Below are 22,990 nucleotides of genomic sequence, written 5' to 3' on the forward strand. Positions count from 1 at the left end.
TTAAAATAAAAACAACTTAGTATAACAACTGGTATATTTGATTTTATTCTTTCCCTTCTTCCCCTGGTCTTATCCAAAAAAATATGTATCAGGGCAACTCAGACTTTTCCAGCACACGACCCTGTCATTCCTATTACTGTTAATCCTATTACTGTTAATCTTAAAGGATTGAAATTCTCTGTGTCCCATGTGAATGAAGAATGAGGTAAATAGGGGCCTCCCCGGTGGCGCAGCGGTTGAGTGCTGGGTTGCGAAGCTGCCCGCAGCCTCTGCAGCGCCGGTTCGATCCCTGGCCTCCAGAGGAGGGTCCCACATGGCGCGCAGACCTCTCCTGCCGCTCGCTGCTCCCCTCAGCAGTGTACTTCAGTCCTTCTACCTGCTCTGCTCCCCGCTCTGGCTCTGGTAAATTCTCTCACCCTCCTGTGCTTCTGACTGTACCCAGTGCTTGTATGAATAAATAAATAAATAAATCTTTAATTTAAAAAAAAAAAAAAAGAATGAGGTAAATAAGGACTCTTCTGTCCCTGAAATGAGCTAGAGAAACTGCATTCCCAATCTGGGGTTAATAGTAGGGAAGCTGACCTCTCCCTGGGGTTGAGAAGAGTCACCTGAGAGAAATTAGAAAGTCTAGTCTGTGGCACCCCACACAAATGTGGTGATGTGCAGAAACCCAGACAAGAAATTAATACCTAAACCAGTTCAGAACCAGTGAGATCCAAGGGCCCGAGCAGAGGGAATGGAGACAACTTCGTAACTCTAGCACAAGAACCATCCTTGACAACAACCCCCGCTGACCACCTGTCTCCTGTTAAAACCAAACAGCTATCTACCAAAATGAACCTCAATTTTGGAATACAAATGGCCATAACAAAAAAGGGAATAACCCAAAGAGACTTTAAATAAATAGGTTGAAAAGAGTAAGTGGGAGGTAAGGTAAGGACATGGTGAGTGTGTCCAACATATCTGATAAGTTTTGAAGTGAAGGGGAGCAGAGATGGGACAGTGGCTGGTAAGGGGCGGGAGAGGGACTGGATGGCATTTCAAGGTGGAAAGCACTTGTTGGTGGGAATGACTGAGAGCAGAGAGAGGTTGTGGGTGTGCTGAGAGAGATCAGTGTAGGAGCCAAGTCCTGGTGAGGAGGTGAGAAAGGAGAGGACCTAGGGCAGGAGGGGAGGAACTAACTGTGCAGGAGGAAAGATACCCTGTCCACTCTAGCAGTGGTAAGAAGTTGGTACAGATGTAGGTGTGAATCTAGATCTGGGGGAGAAGGGAGAGGAAGGTGTTCCTCTGGTGGCTTCTATTAAAGAGACCAAATGAGAATAGTTTTTTGGATGAGAGTGATGGAGTTTGAGGATAAGGGACAAAACAGAGGAGGATAGCAAGCTTTCCTGAAGAACCAGGGCATATTGAAGACAATATAGAGGTGTGTGATGCTGAGTGTGAGGGGGCGGAAGAGTGGAGGGATTTTCAGGTGAGAGGTCATCTTGCTGTCTTACTGCCTGGGAATGTCCCTATGTCGGGAGGATCAGAGGCAAAGGCAGCCACTTCACTGAAGGTATCTCAATGCCAGCCTCTCAAGGACTGTTCTTGGCATCTGTTCAGTTTCTCCAGAGAGGACAAGTCCAGCTCCTTTCTGGAGGGCATATACCAGGCCACAGATGTTCCCAGCAGGATGGATAAAGGGTGGGGCCTTACTATTCATTATATAGATTTCATGTAGCCCCCTGTTTTCAGCCCATGTATCACCCCCACTGTGCTCCACTGAGCCTAGTGACCCTGAGGTCAAAGTCCATTTTTGTATATTTGTTGAAAGAATGTTTCCATTCTCCTGCTTGGGGAACTCAATGTGTGAGGAGGGTAAGGAATGTGGACATTCCACCCACAGGCTTTAGAACAATGTACCTCTTTTCCTGTCTGAACCTCACCCTGACATCTGCAGTTTGGGGAAGATGCTAGTTCAGGCCCTGGATTAATGGTCTCTGGGATTTTGAAATCTTACTGGTTGAACTGTGGAATCAAGTCCATGAAGAGTTTGCCAATTACTAGGTTCTATGTGGTGATGACAAAAACAAAACAAAACAAAAAACAGCCCTTCGTATTGAGTCCTGATGGTGTGTGAGGCATAGCTAAGAACTAATCACATCTGCTGTCTGCCTCTCAGGGGCCTAGTGGTGAGGTGTCCCCTAATCCATCTGATAGGTGGAGAAACAGACTTAGGATAGGCAAGTAGTTTTTTCATTCAGAGGGGGAATTCAATACTAAATCTGCCCGTCTCCAAACCTCACGGTTTCTCCTGAACCTTGCTAAAGGATTACTATGGGGGAGGCTCTGATGCAGACACCGAGATTTCACCCCTATAAAAAGTAACCACACCAAGGGCTCATGAGCAATTCACTTAACCTCACTCTGCCTCTAGCATCCAAGTGAGAAATTAGGTAGAGATCAGGGTCACGCTGAAAACAGATGGAGAGTCAAGCTGGACTGTGCTGGGAAATAAAATTAGCACAAAGAAACCATTCGCTATGATCTCTATGATTCAGTGCCCTTTGATAATTTATGAAGTTGTGAGGCATGCCAGCCAGGTGACAGGCTGGAAGCTGGCAGGATACAGAGACACGGTTGCATGGCCTATTTCTCTCTTTGTCCAACCAGCTTCGGTCCTTCTGCCTCCCCCCAGTGGGTCTGGACCTCCCTTCCCAGTACTCCTGGTGGTCTTCCGGGTTCCAGAGGTGAGGACATCAGTCCTTGGGGTTTCCACTGGGAAACCCCTGCCCTCTTGACCCCTCTCCAGCTCCTCACTCTGTAGCAGGAATGACGCTCTGCTGTGCTTTTATTCTTATTTATTCTCTAGGTTGCTCTGGAAGGAGGTTTTATTATTCTTATTTTAGAGGATACTGAGGCTCACTGAAGCTAAGGGACTGGTGGTCACACAGCCTCCAAGGGGCAGAGAAAAAAGAAGTTTCTCACCCAGTCTGGGCTACTGGGTGGAGCCTATGCCTGCCATTTCATCACCAAAGTGCTGTCTGGAGACTAAAGACAGAAGATCCTGAAACTTTAACAACTCCCTGATACAACCCGTGTCCTCTTTGGATGCCACGCTATTCCATGTGAACCCATCATATACTTCCCATCAGCTTCTCCCTGATTATTACTCCTCAGAATGGACTTGAGCTCTGCCCATCAGCTGCAAACAATCCTAGTAGCAATGGCACCTACATTTAAAACGTACCTTTTTTTTTTTTTAAAGTCAAGTGCTTCATAATTCTCTCTCTCTGGCCCTTTTTCATTAATTCACTCTTCTAGAAGACAAGTTAACAAATAACAAATTCCATGTGGTCATTAGAAGATTTTTTGTTGCAGGGCTGAGAATTGATGACTCTTTTGTCACTGAAACACTTCATACTTGAGACAGAAGAAATTGAAGTCAGTTTCAATGTCATTGCCAGCTGTGCTCAGCACCTTGTATGCCAACCACTGTGCTGAACGCTTTCACCCTGATCCTTACTACACCCTGACGGAGGATGTTGGGCATATCCGGTGATTCTCAATTTTCAGATAACCTCACAGAAAGAGGTTGTGTCCATCTTGGCTTCTTCCATGGCACCTGGTAAGAGTCCCTCATATAACAAGGGGCCAAAACTTCTATGAAAAGACTCCATTACCCAGGGTCACAGAGCTCATTTGACTCTGAGCTTCTAATGAAATGTTCTCTCCACTAATCCAAATCCCCTTTGTCTGACTGAGCCTAAGGTTTTAAAAACAATAAATAAGCAGATTTTAACAACTTCAAAATTCCAAAGAAAAACAAGCAAGAAGCATGAAAGAAAATAAGTTTTAAACAAAAATGAGTTTCCAGAAATCCATGGCACTACTTATTCTCCAACTGCCTCACTTACTGCATCTTAAATGAAAATTACAGCTCTGACGAGGTGAAGAGACTATTTTTTATAGAAAAGTCCACCTGTTTTATGGGCCTCTAGTCCCAGGTGAACTATGGAAGCACAGATGGCAACAGTCCAGCCCAAGTCCCCAGCCACTCCCCACTGCCCTGCATCCTGCCTCATGATCCCCTCCTGGCCTGTAGATGCATCTGGGGAGAGGTGTCCCATCCACCCTGTGAAGTGAATTGAATCAATGCATCACACTTCAGGCTTTGGAGTTAATGCGATAAAGCCCCAGCCCAGAGTTGCTACAGAATATTATACACATCAATCACCCACCCCCATCCAGCAGCCTCCTTCCAAGTCCCCAGGCGAATGCTGGAAGTGCTTCTGGGACTGACAAATGTTGGCTAAGGTTTAACTACTTCTGTTTCTCTCCTGATACAAGATTTGGGTTATTGAAATACGCTAGAGCCTCTTGCCTTTTCGGGCTTTTAAAGTATGGAAACTGCTTGGAGTCTACCCTAAAGTGAGAAGTTGGAGCTTTCACTTCCCAAGGGTGGTCTGTCCTGTCCTCATCTCTTCTGCCCTCTTGGAGGTGTTGAGCACAGGCCGCCCTCTCTCCTTCCCACCTGCCTTCTGATCTGAATTTCAGAGTATGGGGGAGAGACGCACATTCACTTCCTTACCGAGGAAAAGGAACCCTGGACAAATCACTTACTTGCCCCAGGGCTCAACATCCGTATCCATCAATCACCTATGATTATCCCATATAGGCATCTGAGGTGCTGCATGTCACTCAGTTCTCGTACCAGCACTCTGAGGGGGTTAGTTATTCTCAGTGCAGGCACTACCATTCAACAAATGATCCTGTCATTCTATACCACCTGAGAAGGGGCCTTATTTTAAGCAAACTGAATCTCAGAGACACTAAACAACTTGCTTAAGGTGAACAGATTTGAGTTGGTAGCTGTGTGTGTTTTCCCCTATCCCTCGGAGCAACTGCATAGACACAGAAAGAAACCAGGGCTCGAATTATAGGGGTCACCACCCATTGTCCTAATTTGTCTTTCAATGACCCAAAGTGGGGAGTGGGTAGGAAGAGAAAACTCTTTTCATGACATCAAAAGATCAGAAGGGTCTTTCCAATATACAGCCCCAGCCTGCTGTAAATTGCAGCAAGATCTCTGGACACACCGGAAGTGGTGTCTGTCTTGGGCTTATGCCACTCACTGCTGTCACTTGCTGCCTGGCTTCCAGTCAAGAGAGGTCCAGTGGGAACTGGTGGGAAGGAGACCTGCTTCTGAGGCTCATGGACCTGACATCAAATACTCGCTTCAGCCTCGTGCTGAGATCACTCATCCTTTTCGGGTATACTTTCCTTATCTTAAAATGGAGAAACTATTGATTATTTTACAGAGTTTTTGCATGACTGAGAGAAAGTGGCAGAGAACAGTCGGTCATGAAATGGTGCTGATGGGGGTGGAATGGAGGCAGCGGCTATTATTAACCCTCCCTCAGATGGTCCAAGCTCATTTCCCTTTACATTGTTCTCTCTAAAGATAAACAATCAGACCGAAACTATTTGAAGAATTAATATATGGTTGTATATAATTGCCACCAATTGTCCTTGCAGTAAAATATTCTAATTGCTCAGCTAGATTTGGAGGCCAAAAATCATTATTACAAATATTAGGATAATTAAAATTATATATAACAAAATATTTCAAGTTTCTGCCTCAGTTACTTTACAGCAAATAGGAAAACCCACATGTGTGGGTCACACTGTGTTGAGAGACGCATCCACTTTCTCCATCCTCATATCAGCACGTGCAGTTCAGATATCCTAGAGGCAGGATGAGGACAACAGGGGGAGCAAATTATCAAAACCAAGAAACTCAAAACATACCATCTGATTTGTGCAATTAAATTTGGAGCAGCCCTCTCTAAACTGTGACACAAGTGAACTTATTCCTATCTCCCCCCACTTAGAACAAACAATTCAGATGCCCCACAAAAAGTTTATCCAATTTCTTATTGCTTTGGCTTATTTATCATGTTCCATGAGCATTTGACTAAAATCTGAAAGGAGAGAGGATCCTACCAGTCAAGCCATTGCAGCTACTCCACTGACCAGTTCTGCTTTGCAGCAAGGCGCTATGCAGAGCAAAGGGAGCTGACGTTCCTTTAGCACCTGGATGGTTCTAGCTCTGCCAAAGGTTTCATGCATCTTATCTCTTATGATCTCTTATCCCCTCCTGGCACATCTATGCAAACAGGATGGTAGAAATGTACACAACCTTGACACACAGCATACAGTTTTGATGCCACAAGAGAGAAGAATTTAATTCCAACTAAGAGTCAAGAAAGGCCTCAAAGAGGAGGCAACATTTGACTAAGGGCTTGAAGAAGGAGCAGAATGTCCAGGTGGGAAGTAGGCAAGGAGAGTCTGGGCATTGAGCACAAAGTATATTGACAAAGTTTAAAGTTTATCTCTTTAGAGATCAAGTAATTCTGCATAGCTGGCTCTTATTTACTGAGGGGGAAATACCCAGGGTGGGGAGACCAGATACCTCTGCAGTATCTACAGTGACTACAGATCAGAGAAGTGCCTAGCAACAGAGGTCTAGCTTTTTGAACAGAGATCTTCTTCCTATTGTTGGCAAATTCAGATTTTCTGGTGGAGGAAGCTCTGAGGATCCCGACAGTGTCACAAGGACAGAGGTGAGTTGAAGCCTGGTGCAAACATCCTGGACTGTTAGGAGCAGTCCAGATTGTATTGACTTTGGCCCCAACTGATTAGCCAGATCAAGGCTAGGAGAGGAGCAGAGAGCTGGCTCTAATGCCCATAACATGACGCATTAGAGAGGCTTGGTGAATTATGTGTCCATTAGCTAAATGGCCCTGGGGCTTTACACCGTGCTCTTTTTGTAAATCCAAAATAATAACAATAACAGCTCACTATCTTTTCATCCTGCAAGAGAGAGCTAGTATTTCATCCGTCATTATACAATTATAGCTGTTCCCCCAGACAACTCCATTCTAAGCCCCAGGATATAGAAATGGATGGAAAGTCTGTGCTCTATCCTGACCCACCTCGTCAGGTCCACAGGAAACAACTTAGTCCCTCTGAGAAGACTGGCAGGCCAATTCAGGAGGAAAGATTGTTTAAGAGCAAAAGCCTTTTAGGGAGGGACCAGGTCACCTCTAGTGAAGCCATGGTGGCCCCAGCTGGAAGAAGCCCCCGTACGTAGCTCACCCTAAGTCCCTCTCCCCCTTTCTAATCTGCTCTGCCCTTTCATGCATGCCCTTCCTGGGCCTGGAGGTGCTGCCAGCTGGGTAGGACAGCAGGGAAGTGACTTTTGCATGACTAGAGAACAGGGCTTCCCTCTGGGGCAGCTGCCTGCTCTGGACAGCTTCAGGCTGAATCCCAAATGTAAGTGTGTGGCTGTGTGGTGGTACTGATTCAGCTCAAGCTGTGGTGTATCACTCCAAGGCGAGAGCCGTATTTCCAGACACTGTTTTTCCCCAAAGAATGAAATACATGAGAGAGGACGATACCAATCATTTCTTAGATCTTCAGGATGGTGGAGCCTGGTAACATTGGTACACAGAGAACTATCTGGAATGGAAACCATGCTGTTCTTCGTTACAAGCAACCCAGGTTTCTGCAGGGACTCTGTAATGAATGTGTCAACATCCCTACTCCCTCACCCTAAACCCAAGCATCCTGAGACTGAAAACATCAATCTTGTTATCAGACAGAAACCTGGCCCCGGGGCTGAATTCTTATTCCTTATTCCTTGACATTTGTTTCATTTTGATGTTTTTTTTTTTTTCCTTTTTAAGCCTTGCTTCCTAATGTACGCTCTTTTGATTAATTAGTTAGTTAATGAACTATCATCTATTTATAAAATGGCTGACACTGATGAACCACTTCAAAGAACTAGATCATGACAGTACCTTACATCTGCTATGTGTTCCTTTATCTGATCTTGCTTCCTCCTTGCACTTAACTGCTTCTCTATTCTTCCCTTAATAAATTTATTTTAAGTACAGTTTTTTAACATTAGTAATAATATTCTTCCAGATATTACTTTTTCACACATTATTTTATACATGCATATATAGTATGTGTTATATATCATATGTGTGTACTGTACTATAGCATGTAGTTATATTTCATTCATTTTTATTGCTATGTGTGGCAAAGCCACAACTGATATATCCAATATCTATTCAAAGGAATTTTGTGGTTTCTGGTTTTCATATTGTATTTGTTAATATGAATGATGCTGGAATATTATTGTTTGAGTTTCTGGATATAGAATTGAAACCATTCTTTTAATGTATACATCTAAAATGAAATTGTAAGGTTACTAGGTATGTAATCTACTACTTTATAAGCTAATGTTAAACTACTTGCCAAAAGGGTCTTACCATCAGCATATCTACCAGCAAAGTATATGAGATTCAGTTAGTGGATACTTTTCTGACACCTGCTATCATTAGAGCTCTTAATTTTTGTTATCAGAGGAGGGCACATGGCCGTGGGAATTAATTGCTACATTTTTTGAAAGTAATCTGGAAATGCTTATTAAAAATTTAAATGGGGTTGCTCTTTAACACAAGTATTGCTTTTGAACATGCATTTATTCTAAAAAAGTTGTTAAAGCAATACATGAGTAAACTTTAAGGATATTTATTACACTGTTTTTTGTATTGGCAAAAACTTGAAGTAGCCTGAATAGCCATCAATCGGTAAATTGGTTGAATGTATTATGGGAGATCATACCTGGATTAAAATGCAACCATGAAAAGCAAAACTGACTTAAGTAGGGCTGGGCCATCCCAGTAATGACCACCACTGCATCATGCCTGCACAGTCACACATAGCAGCCACCCTCATAAGTCCCCCTGCTGCTGATTCAGAACCCAGGGGTTCTGTTTTTATTGAGTGCACTATAAAAGTGAAAGAAGCAAGTTACAAAGTTTTTAATGGTATAATCACATTAGATTTTCTAAAAAAGGAAGTAATAGGTACAAGGATTGCTTGTACTTGTTTGTGTAAGCAAGAAGAAAGGTGTGAAAAAATACCCTGCTATTAATATTGGTTAGTTCAGGAGAACAGTGTGGGAGGTAGAGGAGAGATGAAGGTGGCAGAGCTGAAACCTTATTTAATGTCTTATCTGCAACTCGTCTACCCTCCCCATGTCATCCCTCTGTTTCACATTGCTCAGTGTCTTCATATTTCCACATTCTAAAAGTCACAATCAAAATTTCTTATCTGAAATTCAAGATCCATCAAGAGCTGACCTCAGCCTACTTTGTCTCCTACTCAACTACATATGTGGTATGTTTAAGTCAAATTACACTTGACTCGTCTCTAAACATTCCTTGAGCATGTGAACCTTTTTGCCTTTGCTCACTCTGTCAGCTAGAACATGCCTCACTCCCCATCACTGTCCATCACTGCCCCCTTTCTCCCCATCACTGCCTAAAAATCTTGTTTATTTTTCACAATCCAACCTTCATGATTTAAAAAGATATCATTCACCTCCTCCTGGCTTCTGAACCAATTGAGGAGAAGACAAAGGAATAAGCTCAATGGAGACCAGTCTATCATCTTTGTTATGGATAATAAGTCTTCTACTGGAGCATGTGATGTGAGCCAGTTTGACTCTACATATAGAATTTAGAAATAGAAGCACCCAGTAGGGTGGGACCAAGGTTGCTCTGCTCTTGTACAACAGAAGACAGGCTTCCTGCACATAGCTCATGCAAGAGAAAGTCCAAAGGAATGGGTAAAGCCTGATCAGTGTTTCCTTTCCAGTAGACACATTAAGGTCTCCTTCTCTGGGGAAGAGATGTTTTCCAAGTGGAAGGACACATCATGCTCCCCCTTGAAGACCTTGGTCAGAAGGCAGGATCCTGTCATCAGTCGCCTCACAGAACCACAGAGAGCAGGAAAGCTGAATCCCCAAAGGAGGGAAGAATAGAAGCTACCAGAAAAAGACAATACATGTGCATTATGTGCACATCCCCAACATACCCTGCTAGAAAAGAAGGGTTTCACTAAATCCTCCAGATCTCCATGTTCTCCAGCCCTCACCCTTCATACAGGCCAGTGTATTGCAAAGCACATGGCTGGCTGCTACCTAGTGTGATCATCTCAGTGTTGTGTGGCAAACCAGAAAAAGATGAAGAAATGGAAGCCTAGCATCAGAATGAATGACCCAAGTTGATGAAGTGTCAGAATTATAGTTTCCAGGTCTGTTTTCTGCCCTCCTCAGCCAATTCATCCTCCCTGACAACCCCTCAGAAGACAGTAGCAAGTTGAAATTAGGCTCCTGATGACTGGAGGCCGAGAGGACCTGAAGTTCAGTGTCACTCCTCTAGAGGAGGCAGGCGGGAGGGATGGGGCTGGGTCCTATGTGTTGTACTCAGAATCATCCTGGTGGCCAGTGCTTCACCCCCAGGCTGGGCTTTCCAGCCTTGTACATCCCCACATCTCCTGGACTGGCCTTCTGCCAGTCCACACAAAGACATAGCAAGAGGCTTGGTTCAGCCCATTTGATGGTGACCTACTTTATAGGGAAAGTAGCAGAAAGAATCTCCTTCCTTGGGGTCCCTGAAATTGGCCCTATAGGCCTCTGAATACGAAGAGGCTCCTGCTGGGAGATAAGCAGATTCTTGAAATAGAAATCAGTTTGTCTGGAGTGTTGAATCTGCAGCCCAAGAGATTTGGATAATGTATAATTAGTGCTCAAAGGAGAAAATGAACGGAAGGATGAAACGGAAGTGCACATTAAGGACTGAGAGGATGGAGAGGTACTGGACTGATGGATTTGGGGAGAGTTCTGCCCCAGAGGCTCTAAGATTTCCTGGCCTGAGGTCTCACTTGGTGGCTGGTGAATTGGCAATTTTTAATTGAGCCTCAGATTTCTTATCCATAAATAAATATTTTTCAGTGTTCTCCTCAACAGTGTTTTGTGTGTGTGACTGTGTGTGTGTGTGAGTGTGTGTGAGTGTGTGTAGCCCGAGCTAAGGAGTCCCACTAGTTTACAAGCCAGTCCCTTTTCAACTACTTCCTATTCCTGAGTCTCTTTTCAAGATTCTCACTCACAAAGGATGATACGAGTCCTTGAGGCTCAGAAAGAAAGAGGAACAGACTTGTTAGGGGGGGTGTCTATGCTCCCAGTTACCCTGCCTGGAGCCATGGGTACAGGAAAGCGCCTGTGATGAGAAGTAAGGGGACAATAAAGGGCGTGAGTGTCCCAGGTGCAAGTCTAGGGACCCAGGGGGCTGAGGAGCATCTCACAGGCTGTGGTGGGTCTGCTGAGAGCAGAGGCTGAGAGAAGAGGGAAGCCAGGGTTGCCTCCCTCCCAGCCTTACCCCAGAATGGAGGTGCCCTTCCCTCCTCTGGGTCTCAGTTTCTCAGTCTTGAGTGTGACTGGGTGGGAAAAAGATGATATTTTATTGTCCCAAGTATTGTTTTTCTCCACCTGGCCTATTCTAAGGTCCTTCTCAGGGGAGTGAGAGATGCCCCCTCTCTCAAGAGATGGCTGGCAGCGGTGGCACAGCACTGGCTCTATCAGAATCCCAACATGAACAAAGCAAGGCGGGTCCATGGAGATGGCTCCAGAGGCTCTGGTGCTGGCCTTAGTAGAGAAGGGTGGATGAGGTGTTGGTGGGAGCCTGGTGGAAGGATCCTCCTCAGAAATGTTGCTGTGATAAGTAGCTTCCAAGCCCATGTGAGCTGCATTTGTTCTTCTGCAGCAGAAAGGGGCCATTTAGTGAATTACTTCTTTCTCTAACCACTTGGTGCCCTGGGAGAGTTAATTCATTTCACAGAGGCAAGCGATTTACTCCTATAGTTTCACCGTAAGCAGTGCCAGGCCTCCAAAGCTTTGGAAAATTACCCAAACCTCTCCCCAAACGACTGCAATTGCTCAGCCCGCTGAACAGAACCTCTCAAGGTTCTTTGGCTGGTTGCTAGCTCCCTGCTGAGCATTGATGAAACACCTTCATGGTACAGAATGAGGCACCTGGGAGATATGGGAGACAGATGTGCCAGTCCTCCAAAGAGTCACAGAGTCAGTCAGATGTTCCCTGAGGTACTGGGCCAGCCCTGTGCTACCCTCTGTTTCTCCGCTGAAAGATGAGGAGACCCCATTATTCTTCTCTAAGGATCCTTCTTTTTGGCCCACCAGTTTGCACTACAGGCAACCAAGATTCCAGTGCGCGAAGGCAGGGTAAGGAGCTGCCTGGCTCCCCAAAGCCAGTGCCTCCTTTTGTCTAGATATATACCATGAGGAGTATACCGTTGCTTCCTGTGCCCACAGTGCTTCTCTGTCTCCTTCGCTGCTCCCAGCCCCACTTTCCTGAAGCGTCCCCTGACTTCTGTTGCTTCCTAGTTTGGCAAAATTCCAGGGTCTTTAGTCTTTGAGTTCTAATTTGAGCTTTGTGTCTTAGGATCCCTATATTAGCAGACTGCAAGCAGTAGGGTGAGGTCAATTGATAGGTTACAGAACATCAGAGTAGGATGTTTCTTAACAACTAGGTTGTGGGGTAAGGAAAAATGTCAGGCTTTTCTGCCCTCCCGCCATCAGGATAGATGAAGGATCCTTGCGGTCCTGAATGCATGACTGATAGCGGGCACCTGGAGTAGGGTGTGGGCATAGGTAGATGGGATTCACCTGGGCTTTTAAGGGCGGCGTCATGGGGAAGCCAGCAGAAGTCAAAAGAGAAGCCGAGAAAGAAGCAGCAGAAGCCAAGAGAAAAGCAAGAGAAGCAGAAGCCGAGAGAAGGCCAGAGAGCCCAGAGTGAAGACCTGCTGGGGGCTGGGAGGCCTGCCAGCCTACCAGCCCCCCAGCATCCCTGCCTGCCGTGTACTTGGTAATCCCAATAAAAACCTGCAAAACCGCTGAGGATTCTGACTCCTCCTTTACCCGGTCTTCATGGGATCCTAGAAAACCTGCTCAGTGGTCTATTCCTGACCCTACATGGGTCCACCTATAATTTTACAGATGAGATACTGAAGAGGGGAGAGTGGTGTATCCAAGGTGATGGGGAGAAAGAAGGTTGGAAGATAAAGACGGATTCAGCTCTGCTCCTGACTAGGCCAATGCTCTTTCTGGTTATGTTCTGTTATTAAGTTCCTATGAGTCAATCCCTGGACTAGGTACCAGCCATAGAAAGATGAAAAGATGTGGCAGATGAGAGAGACCCACAGGCACATTATTCCAACCTGGAGACTGCTCAGAGAGGCCTGATCCTGGCTTGGGGAAGCCTTTAAGTTGGAGGTGATAGTGAAAGTACACTGGATGGGGAGTGTGTCCTAGTTCATTGGGAAGGAGATTCAGGGGATAGAATATCCCAGTGAGAAAAGTTTCATGAACAAAGCATGGCAGGTGCATGGAGATGGCTTCACGGGTTCTGGGTGCTGGCCTTAGAAGAGAAGGGTGGATTAGGTGTTGGTGGGAGCCAAGTTCTGGCCATATTGCTACACTCATCCAAAATTGATGCCTCTTTTCTCAAGATTCTTCCAACATGCATGGATCTCCCCTGGCAATTTCTCCTTCTATGCATGTGCCTATTCAGTGGCTTTCACAAAGGTGGTGAGTATGCTCTTGCAGTCAGAAGACGTCTTCTCAGAAGGTTAGAGGCCCCATCAGACTTTGAGTTATTGGTCTCTCTCTCGGGTAGTGAAATGAAATGGCTGGACCTGTCTCCTTCAGAACTCCAGTTTTTAAGAGGCAGGATGTGGGGACCAAGTCCCAAAGACGTGGCCATCCACAGGGCAGGGTGGTCATCTGGAGAGGCTTTAGCAGAAAATGGCGTAAGTGTGAACAGCAGTCCAAGCTCAGGGGCTCCGGGGTGGCCCACAGGCTGACACCCAGGCCATCACCAGGAAGTCTGGGATAGGACGGTTCAGACAGAGGCCAGCTCTGACCAAGAACTTCCAAACTCTCCCCCAGAATTTGTCCTTGATCCTTACTCACAGTCTGCCCAACAGCCTTGAATGTTTGCAGATATCTCAAACCAGCTTGTCCAAACACAACTCATCATCTTTCCCCCAAATCCTGTGGTTCTTCCTGCCTTACCGAAGAGCAAATAGTGATCTACTGATCACCTTAGGTCTTGCATACATTCCATCATTCTGTCCCTAAAATGTCTGTCAGCTTGCCCCCACCCCTGCATCCTCACCACACCACCCTGTGCAAATCTTCATTGTCTTTCACACAGACCACCAGCCAGCAAGGCCTCACTGAGCTCACAACCTGTCTTCTCTTCCCCTCCCATCTGTTTTCATTTGGAGTTAGCTTTCCAGAGTACAAATCACATCACTTAACTTACTGGCTCTTCATTGCCCCAGGGTGAAGTCCAAATGCCTAACCTTGGCCAGCAGGGTCCTCTAGGACCTGACTGCAGTAGCAGCCTGGCATCAGGCATCTTCCAGATCTCCCCACACTCTGCTGAGCTTCCAGGTACACAAGGATGTAGTGGCACCTTATGTAGGGTGATCCCGGTAGTGGTTTTTCTTTTTGTTATGCAAGCATATGACTTTAGCTTTGATTGCTGATGCATCCACTTCAAAGACAACTATGCCCAATAAACACATTACCAGGCACACATTAGGTAAAGAACCAGTTCTTTATCACCCTTCCCTCCTTCTACCCCCTCCAAGACACTCCCCTGTACCCCTCCCCCACACCTTAAGTTCTTTTGCATCAAGATCTTTGGTTGATTTAGACAACTGATTGACCACTTCTTTCTTTTTCTTCCTAACACTGTAATTCCTGCTCTTGTGTTTTAAATTCACCAATAAAGAGTAACTGTAGTCCTCTATCCTAGACCCCAATAACAGCAGCCCCTCAGGCATGCACACTCCTTCTTTTTCTACCTGCAGCCTCCTGTGTGGCCCCAGGCTTGCTGTGTCCCTCCGGGACCTATGATAATAAACTTTGTCTTTTTCAAAATGTCCTGATGGTTATTGCTGGGGGAGGGCATTTTGTAATCAAAATAAGAAATGCAATGGCTGGTCCAGCTACAACCCTGGTTCTGAAAGGGGAACCTGGGCCCAGATGAGTGCCCCAGGTTTTTCTAACTGACAGCATCACTATAGACATGGATGTGAGCCCCAAACACCCTAAGTCTGGACTGTGGCTACTGGGCTCCCAGGAGAATAACTGATCTGCTCTCCAGGTCTATAGACCTTGCAAGGAGCAAAGTGACAGCCAGAAAGTGAGCTCAACTATGCTCAGAAGGAGCAAGACTTACTCAGCAGAGACCCTGCTGCTCCATGAGCTGGAGGGTAGATGCTGAATTGGTCTCTACTTGACCAGCATCACCAGCTGGTCTCTACTATGACCAGCTAGGGGGGAGTCATACTTCCCGAGTCCCCAGAACTAACTTGGCATTCCTGGAAGGGAACATCTCACCTTGATTGATGAAGAGGAGACTAAATAAAATTTCACAAACTCTCTTTTTTTCCCCTTAGGATACACATGTCTAGAAATATCAGTCATTTCTATGCCTTCAACTAGGCAACAGATATTTATTACACTACTATGCTTGAAATAGCCATTCTGCTCCACCCTCAATCTCTCCTTTCTGGCCTTTTCCCATTATTTTTGAGAATATATGAAAAATAGGACAAGTGTACTTTTATATTATATTAAGAAACTTAATCCCTGGGGAAAAAATTCTCTATAATGTACACATTAGCCATTAGGAGTATTCACCAGAGTTCCTGGTTGCTAGCAAAAGAAATGGACTCCAGAAACAAAATGAGTTCATTCCAAGGGTATTAGAATTGAACAAAAGGCTGGGGAAGCAAGAAGAAATGAAGCAAGGAGTAAGGTGGAGGAGGAGGGGGTGGAAGGGTAGCAGCCATAATCACATTAAAACCAGTCTAGACACCTAACCTGGGGAAGGTACTTCTGCCCTGCCACTGACCACCAGACATAAGAGGTGGTATCCCCCAGGCCCCATGCCACAGGGCTTTGCACACAGCACACTTACTGTGGCCACCTCCAAAGCCACCAGAAAGAACTCTCCCTGGACCCCTCCCTCAGATCACTTTAGAAAGGTCATTCACCCTGCTGTCCAAGACATCTGGGACCATGATCTGAAGGTCACTCTTGAATTCTTCTTCCTCTCTCTTTTGCCTCATATTCTAGTCAAATCTGACTCTAAATCACTCTATTTTCCTTAACTGCCCATGATTCTCAAACCTGTTCCTTCCCTCTGATTTGTCCTAGTTCAATCTCCCATTGCCTCTTAGAAGATCCTACCAGCCTTTCTCTGCACTGCTCCTGAGCCAGAAGCCCAAAAACAAAGGTGTGACTTCAGCTTTCAGCTGTTTCCAGCTAGGTAAGCTAACTTATATCAGGCCAATCTTCTGGCCAACTACATTAAAAATATATTTTGAAATATCTATTTGAGATCACTGGAGCCCTACCAAGACCACAGGTGTGAAGGGACAAGAGCCTGGAGAGAAGGGAAGTATGAAGAGGTTAAGCCTGATGTAAAGCCCTTATTAAAGAATTTGCCCTTTTGTAAGTGGTAGTCTGGAGTTTGAGGAACTGAGTAGACCACTCAACTCAAGTCCATTGGGGCTACAGAGAGCAAAGTCGGAGTGCAGGGTGTATCAAATCAAAGAGTGTCTAACCTAACTGCTGCTTGGAAATGAGCGTCCTCGCTGGAGGAACAGAATATCCACCAGAGCCGCAAATGATCTCACTACTGGCAATGTCTATTTTTAGCGATGATAGAAATGTTTTGTAAAGTACACTGACAAATACAGTAACCACCAGCTCTATGGAGCTATTGAGCACTTGAAATGTACTAGCACAAATGAGGAGCTACAGTTTTATTTTATGTAATTTTCATTCCAATAGCTACATATGGCACGTAGCTACTGTATTGGGTAGTATAACCCTACATAATATCTGGCTTTCAGTTAAAAAAGGCCAGAAGTACCAGAGGGAAGACTAAAGAAGGGGCGCAAACCAACAGAAAGAAATAGACATAAACAGACCCAAAGTATACCCAGATATTGGAGTTAGTGGACTAGATAACTAGATTATTGGTTAAGACTACATAATTGGTCGTCTAGATTTTGCTGAATATTATTCAACACAAAGATAATAATTTAACCAACTTTAAGGTTTTTTCATTTCTCACATAAAAGAAAAGATACACAGGGTAGGTGGCTCCTCTTTCTTCTCTGTCAGCTTCAGTTTTGGCTTTCATAGTTAAGGTAACTCTGTAGTCCATAAGGCAGCTGGAACACCAACCACCACATCCAAGTTTCAAACCACAAGAGAAGGGAAAGAAAAAGGAAACAAGGTCCCACTTAGCTAACTCTTCTCCCTTTATGCAACCTTCCTAGAAATTCCATGCAACAGTCTGCTTAGATCTCTTCTGTCAAAACTTATTCATATGGCTAGCTATAAACAGGAAGCTGAGAAACATAGTCTTTTGTTCTGGAAGTTAAACAGGAGAGTTTTATAAAAAAAAGAAAAGGGAAAATAAGCTTTGAAGTAAGTAACTAGCCCTCTCTGTTATAGGTTCCTATTTAAAGACCTTCAACAACTTTCCATGCTAGATACATAAGGCCCATCCCAGTTTGGCCTCTGCCTCTCATTCCAGCTTAATCTCCTGTCCTTCCCTCTGGATATTCTATACCCACAGTCACTGACCACTTCTAAAATACCCAGATGCAAGCCTCTATGCCCTTGCTCCTGCTCATTCTTTAACCTGGAATGCCCTTTCTCTGACAAGTCTGGCTCATTTTCAAAGCTAAATGCAAAGGTCATCCCTTTTGTGTTACCTTTTCCAGCTCTCCGAGTCAGAATCAAAGTCTCTTTCCTGGTTCCCAAAGCACTCGTGCATGCCTGTATTATTGCATTTTCATTGAATTATAGCTGTTGGGTTTCATTCCCTTTCCCTTCTAAATGATGAGTTTCTTCAAATCAGAAATACAACTAATTCTTCATCTTTATTCCCCTACACTTTCCTTGTGTTTATTCATGGTAGATGCTGTCATGTTCTGTCGAACAGAAAAGTAAGAGATAAGGAACAAATTTAGTCAGTTAATAGATCTCAAATGCTTTTTCTTTCTAACATATATAACTGAAGCTCTAGACAATACAGCCTTTACATGACATAAAGGTGATTTGGCAAATTCATTTTGTTATGCCAGAATTGTGTTGTATTACATATTATATGAAATAAACATGCTGAGCTTGGGAATGATCTTATTGTTTTTATGCACACTACTTGACATGATGGCAGAAAATCAACTTAAGAACAACACAGTTATATCCAGCAGGAGTTACATTTAATTCAGGAGGTAGAGCAAGCACCCCCTTTGCACTCAGCAGGATGAAAGATACTGCATGAAATCCCCACCATCCTCCCTCCCACACATTCACCAAAAGGAATCTCTACTTTTACACACACACATACACACACACACATGCACACACACACCCTAAAAAGGAGTTTATAGTTACAATCTTCCAGGAGTGTGAGACAACCTAGAAAAATGGAATATGGAACCCCAGAATGATTTGATAACAATTAGGTTTCCATAAGTGTTATAATGAATATTACCTATTTACTATAAAATGGCATGTGATATTACAGATGTTTAGAGGAAGAAGGGAAAGGTGCAGGCAGGAATAGTGGGAAGAATGGTCTTCCAAGGCATCAGCCTTGGCTGCGCAGTGACTATCAGAGCGTGAAGTGCAGGCTGGGGAGGAGAGAGGATGTAAGGTGGATACAGAGACAGCACTGGAGAGCATGAAATTGCATAGCAAGAAGATTTGACCCTTTTTCATTCTCTTTGGCTTCTTTTGTTTACATCAAAGAGAGAGTCTCCATGACACAGGACAAATCTCAAGCTTCGATCTTGGCAGACAACAATGCTTAGCTAAAATTTGGCGTTACTTTCTAAGAGAAAAGTATTCATTTGTATAGGAATCTTCTAGTCAGGGCAAGTGATTCTGGTTTTCCTTCATATATTTTTCACTTTTAAAATCAACTAATTTCAGTACAAAGGAAGAAATCAACTTAAAGAAAACTAGTAAGTTATACCACATGCAGTATGTGGATATTGAAAACATGGTAAAGGTGATACTTGAAAGACTGATGTCTGGGAAATACAATGACAAGAGGTGTGGCGCAGACTTTCCTTATGCCATGAGAGCTGGGCGGGCAGGCAGCCGGGAATCTGCAAGGGAATGGAGAGGGGAATGGAGAGAGCTGGCTGGAGGCTGGGCTTTCCCAGCAGGTGACATTTCTTCCTGTGAACAGGGGAGATCCTGAAGCATTTCGCCTGCCAGCATCAGAACATACTCTGATGTTCTCTGACCGGGCTGTATTGCTGGTCAGGGGCCACGGAGAGGCATAGTTGGAGAAAGAGAGGTAAGAACCAGGTGCAAGTGCTTGAGAGCCGCGCCTTTCAATCCTGACACCCAGCACATCAGAGCCACTGACCAGCGCCCCCTGCATTGCTTTCCAGCTGCCCATGGACACATGTCACTGGCAAGGATGAGACTGTTCATTCCTAGCCTTCGTGCAGAGATGCGATCCTCCCCGCCCTCTCACCCGTCTTCATTTCCGTCCTTTAATTTTATGAGATTGGATTCCACCTTTCCCATCTCTTTTGCTCCGAGTACAGGAAATTTAAAGCAGCCCCCAATGTCCCACAGATTAGAAAAGCAATAAAGGTAGGGAAAAGGGGGCGGGAGGCTGTGTTCTGAATAGCAATCGACGTGACATTTCCCAGGCTGCTCTGTCTCTGACTAGTCTGACCCAAGGTGCCAAGTGAAGCGACTTTGCAAGGGTGGAGGCTCTACTTCTCAGCATCGATACCATCAATCTAGACCCTGCTGGCAGCAGTGGCTTCCCTGGAAAAACATTTTAAAAAGAAAAGGTCAGAACCATTTGTTTCTTTATGGGAATGAATTCACAAAGCTCCGCTGCTGGACCCCGGAATACTCAGCACGAAGCCAAAAGGCTGCTGCAAACCTCCAGAACAAGCTCTCAAGGCAGAGTAAGGCCCGCCAAGGCAAACCTCCCAGACCTGAGCCCCATCCTTCAGGAGCAGTCTCTTGAGGCGAGGCAGGTGCGGCGCAGAGTGTGTGGCAGAAGTCTAGGGCTGGGTGCCTGGGGTCTAAATCCGTGCTTCTCTCCATACTTGCTTCCATCCCTGAGCCTTTCTTATTTAAAGAAGACAAATGAATACAAGAACATTTGTCTGAGAGGGTTCTTTTGAAAATCAAATGGAATAATACAGAGTGCTTACTACAGCACGTGGAAGTTAGCAAATGGTGATAAAAAATGGTCATAATGACTATTATAGATAAAATAGGCCTAAAATCTAATTGTTTCAAACGCTTCCACATTTTAGTCATTTAAAGCAATTTATCATTGTTTTCCATGATTCTGCTGATGGAGCAGGCTCAGTTGGGCAGTTCTTGTCTGGGGTGCCTCATGTGCTTGCCCTGAGGGGCTGAGTCACCTGAAGACCCCACGGGACAGGAACATGCAAAATGGCTTCTTTATTTCCAAATCTTGCGACCACCAGCTGGGATGGCCTCAGTAGCTGGGGACTGGCTGAGCATCTTGCTCTCCGTGCAGCCCCTTCCTGTGGCTCGCTTGGGCTTCCTCACAGCATGGTCGTCTCAGAGGAGTCAGCCTTCTTACAGTTAGCTGCTCCAGGGAACATTCTAAGAGATCATGAAGCTGTAAAACTTCTGTGCTCTAGCTTTAGTGACACAGCATCACTTCTGTGACATTCATTTTGTTACATGGAACCAGTCCCAATTCATCACGGAGGGAACCACGCAAGGAGTTAAGACTGAGAGTAGTTCTCCAGGGTCATCTTGGAGACTAACTGCCCCAAAACCCATCTGCTTCTGGTGATGCAGTGCAAAAAAGAACTTTGGAATTTGAACTGGAACTTGGGGTTCAAGGCTTTAGGTGAGTTACTACCCTCTATAACATGGAGCTAATGCTGGATTTCTTAGGGATTGTGGTGAGCAAATATCATTGCCCATGGGCAGCTGCCAGCACAGTGCCTGGCACACAGGGAGGGATCTTCACCACCTGCATTCACGTCCTCGTCCTTGGAGGGGCCACCCCAAGACCAGGCTACAGTCACTCCATTGTTCCTGAGCTCTGCATGTGTGTGCCAGGAAGCTTAGTTTAGCTCCTCCCCTGCCGAGTTCATTGTTGGCACTGAATAAATAATGTATAATTCAGAATAAGCATTCAACTCATGCTGCTATACCAGAGTCCTTCTGAATGGAATTTCTGCTAACTCTGGAGTGAGGTTATTTAAAAATTAAAAAAAAAAAAAAAAAAAAGGTTAAGTCACCTGATCTAAGAAATCCCAGAAATGCTTTCATTTTCTCTTGACCTCTATTTTTAAAACCTCCCAGGAACCTGTACACATACTCATTTGGGATTTAACACAAATTACCAAGCAGCTGGAAAGAACTCAAGGTGACAAATTACTGACATGGGTTCTTAAAGCTGTACTCAGCGCACCAGAGAAAGCCACTTTGCACCTCAGTGGTGAGCTCTGACCCTTCAGTGTGGCTGGGGCCTGCCTGGGGCGGTAGTTCTGTTGCCCTGGGGTACCTTAGAAGGTAGAAAGACTGAGGAATCTTATCCTCCTCATCCAAGTTCTTCTAACTCCAAGGAAACTCTTCATCAAGAAGAGAAAGTGAAGGAACTGGATAGAACAGACTCTCCACCCCCTGAACCCAGGGGCATTGTTTTGTTGGACAGGGAAAACAGCATCATATTATTTATGGACATATGTGGGGAGGAGATGACCATGAAAACACGGGACAGAAACCCTCTTGGGGGAGATGTCTGTGATCCTCTCATCCTCCTATGGGAATATGGTCTGTGGAATGAGCACTGACCTAGGAGTCCTGTGGCTTTGCCTTTACTGGGCCAAGACCTCATCCTGGCAAATTCTCCCTTTTATGGGTTTAGCTTCCAGAATATGCTGGTGGAATCCCACCTGTCACACTCAGGACTGAGTTCTGATTTTCCGGCCCACCATCCCATTGTCTACCAAGCAGCCTCTTAAGTGTACCCTACAAATACCTCCATGACAAATCCATATTCATTATCTACCCATCTCAAACCTCGACCTCCTGTTCATTCCTGGGTCTGGTTAGTAATCTCCATCACCCAGCAACCAAGACAGGACCCCTGAACTTCATCATCCCCCAACTAGCCAAACAGCTCAACACCCAGCAGTTCTCTCATGACTGTAAAGTTTAGCCTTCATCTTCTCCAGCTTCCGCCCACCCCCTGCGCTCCCCGTGCCCTGCAATGCTGAATCCAGGCCCCCACCACATCTCACCTGGAGGATAGGGCTGGCTTCCTGTGGAAACTTCCTCTTTACCTCTCCTTTGCTCAAACAGCCCCAGGATACTCCCTCCTTAGGACCAAAGTCCAGACAAAGGAGGAGTACAAAAAAAAAAAAAGCAACTGATTTGCTGTGTTCCCTGGTTTCTGGGACACATTACTTCTTCCCTATTCTGTGTCCTTTGTTCCTTCATCTACAAAGTGAAGGAATTAGATAAAATAAACTCTTCTAGAAGCTTCTTCCTGCTCTAAAATTCTGTGAGTCTTTTGAGGAAACTTCTGCAGGAGAGATTAAACACTGAGAACCTTATCTGACCACAAACCTCAAGCAGCCTTATCCTATCTGAGGGGAAAATCACCAACTTCTCTTCAGTGTGAATTACTGTCATCAATTTCCTCAGTCCAGTCACCTCAGGAGAAGGCAATACCTTTTTTGGGGGGAAAGATTGTGCTGGAAATAAAAGGCTAGAAGTCTAGAAAGATTCTCTTTAGGAACAACAGATTTTTCAGAGATGGGGCAGTGAGCAGGTTAGAAAATGCCTTGTCTGACAACATGGAACTGATTGGGAGGCACCGGCTATATAGGGTTTTTTTCTGCTTGTAACTTGGGGTAAGTCACTCCACTTCTCTGGACCTGTGTTGCCATTTCTAGTTGGAGTCACTGATTTGTAAGCTCATGTCAAGGGGGATAGGTGAGCCTTATA

At 45.1% G+C, this 22,990-nt stretch overlaps 1 long non-coding RNA gene across 2 annotated transcripts; it reads right to left on the minus strand.

Annotated features, from left to right (window-relative positions):
- Positions 1 to 5,627: 5,627 nt before the first annotated feature.
- LOC129146825 (uncharacterized) lies at positions 5,628 to 21,506 on the minus strand. 2 transcript variants are annotated; one of them, XR_008554090.1, is made up of 3 exons: positions 21,382 to 21,506; positions 17,722 to 17,940; positions 5,628 to 5,727 (listed from the first exon to the last, which is right to left on the minus strand). It is a non-coding gene; the product is annotated as an uncharacterized LOC129146825 (long non-coding RNA). The 2 variants fall into 2 exon arrangements; XR_008554091.1 differs by lacking the exon at positions 5,628 to 5,727 and adding an exon at positions 17,085 to 17,172.
- Positions 21,507 to 22,990: the final 1,484 nt, after the last annotated feature.

The sequence above is a fragment of the Talpa occidentalis genome, unplaced genomic scaffold (genome assembly GCF_014898055.3).
Source record: "Talpa occidentalis isolate TD23 unplaced genomic scaffold, MPIMG_talOcc4v2.1 talOcc4.4, whole genome shotgun sequence".
In the NCBI taxonomy this organism is placed as follows: domain Eukaryota; kingdom Metazoa; phylum Chordata; class Mammalia; order Eulipotyphla; family Talpidae; genus Talpa; species Talpa occidentalis.